Consider the following 2,266-nt stretch of genomic DNA (forward strand, 5'->3'; position numbering starts at 1 on the left):
TTTTTTATGTCATTGGCATACAAAACAAAGTCATCTGCTAACACATGTGTCCTATCACCAGATCTTAAACTGCCCCTCTCATGTTGGCGTGGTGACATTGTGCATCATCGAGAACTGGACGCAAACTGTACACAAAGCACAGATTCAATCACGTCCACTGAACAGCTAAAGAGCTCATCTGCCAGCATGAAAGCTGTATTAACTTACTATCCAGTGGACCATTGGTTTGACTAACAGAGCAACTGCATCTGTGTCCACAGCTGCTTCCATTTAGACGGCACCATAGCACAATATTTTCAACAGGAGGCTTTTAAAGAGTGTAGACATAAAGATAGGTTTGGGTATCAGCCCAAGTTGTCTTCAGCATTTGGTGCACTGGTTTCCCCTAAGTGTTCTCCTTCCAGAGTCCCCACTGTCTTTGTCCTCCAAGCGCTCCTTGCTCACTGCAGTCTGCTTCCTGAAAACCTCTTTTCCTGAAAAATCTATCTTTGGGGCCTTAGCATGAACTACTTATTCTGGAAGAATGTGGGGGTTTTTTTCAGCTTAATTTGAAGTTGAAAATATAAATAAAGATTCCTTTTACTTTAAAAACGTGATACAAATAAATTGTTGGAAAACCTATTTTGTGGGCTTTTTGGGCACTACAGAAATTCCAGTGGGCAACTTAGCCTACTCTATTGTTACATAATATTTGCTTCGGCCCTTAGGAGATTATATCTCCAATGTTATTGTTACTAGAGGACTTACTGGTTTTCTTATTGTTGTTATAAAGCTTTCTTTCTCAATAGTGAATGTCAGAAAGGCCAGATATTAATAGAGTAGAAATTAACAATCATATATGTTTCTGCTTCTCCTTTAAAGACGTATGACTTAACTCAAAGTGGCTATAATTAGGTAGGATACTAAATTTATTTATAAATTTGATCATTGAAAAAGAATATCTCATTTATTTAACATTTATTATATTACTTATAAGGAGCCCTGGTGGCTAGTGGTTTTGTGTTGAACTTCTACAAGGCCATCTGCAGCTTCTCATGAGAAAGATGGGCATTCTCCTTCTGTACATGCTTACAGTCTGGGAAATTCACTGGGGCAGCTCTACCCTGGGCTACATAGGGGCACTATGAGTGGGCATCTACTTTATAGCAGTGACCTTTCTAAAAATACATAAGTATATCACTTATGATTCTGAACATTTTGCCTGTCAGCCATTTGTATTTTCTCTCATGATTTTTCTGCTCACTAACATCTGAGATCATAAGCATGTCAAAATTATGTTCATACTTACACATTTATTTCCTACCGTTAAAAAATGCAAATTACTTTTATTTTATGATTAGACATAATTTTTCCAAGTCTTATATGTTTTTTCTCCATTCAGATATCAACACATTTTATCAGGAATTTCTTCTAAGAATTTGTTAAAGCTATTTTAAATGTAGTTTCTGAATGCTCTGGGAAATCGGTTCTGTGAATGACTCATTGCATATAAATAAACAAATTGGATTTTTTTTCTTCCATTTTATTTTATATTCCCGCCACAATAACGACTCCTTTAATTTAAACTAAAAACCATAGAGGATTCTCGAAGGGATGGCAGCAAAGGAACAGGGGTGTAAAAGACTGAGGACCGGGTGGAGAGTCAGCGAATCGTCTTGACTGGGTTCTTGAAGTTGCTGGCGGCTTGTAGCTGCAGCTGGTAGGCCATCGGGTGGATCTTGAAACCATAGAGCCTGGGTACGAACTGGTTGGCAGGCCTCTTGGGCCGGTACTCAGGTGCACCATAAAGAGCATGTGAGGGAAGCCAGTGCCGAAGTAGGTGCCGTCCGTGTGGTGATGCCTGGATGACTTGGGTGTGTACACATCCATGCACTTGGGGCAGTAGACTTTCACCATGGCCTCGCCCGGGATGTCGGACAGGCCAGTGGGAAGCATTGGCTGGTTCTCACAGGACACACGGGGACAGTACTGCTGGTACTTTTCCAACATCTGGGCGACGCCACGGTTGGTGAGGATGTAGCGGGCGTGGATCAATCCGTACAGCATCTCTGCCGCCTGCTCGATCAGGTCACTCTGATTGGGGTTGTCTTCCAGCTCTTCATCAGGCTCTGGGTCCAAGATCATGTCTAGAGCCTGTCGATAGTGGGGCACCTGTTCATCGAGTCCTGTGAGGTTGAACTTATCTTGGATGTAGTCTTCATCCACTTCGCAGAAGAATTCATTGCCACGAAGCCCACAGAACCAGGAGATCCAGGACACCTCCTCC

At 41.9% G+C, this 2,266-nt stretch overlaps 1 protein-coding gene and 1 pseudogene across 2 annotated transcripts in view; one reads left to right on the forward strand and one right to left on the reverse strand.

Moving 5' to 3' along the window:
* The window catches only part of PDE3A (phosphodiesterase 3A), a 330,465-nt gene that overhangs the window by 155,890 nt on the left and 172,309 nt on the right, over positions 1-2,266 (forward strand). The gene's annotated exons all lie outside the window — the stretch shown is intronic.
* Positions 1,544-2,266, reverse strand: part of LOC105979600 — a 33,643-nt pseudogene continuing 32,920 nt past the window's right edge.

This window comes from Echinops telfairi, unplaced genomic scaffold, assembly GCF_000313985.2.
Source record: "Echinops telfairi isolate 266 unplaced genomic scaffold, ASM31398v2 ScPeMD7_21;HRSCAF=78, whole genome shotgun sequence".
In the NCBI taxonomy this organism is placed as follows: Eukaryota; Metazoa; Chordata; class Mammalia; order Afrosoricida; family Tenrecidae; genus Echinops; species Echinops telfairi.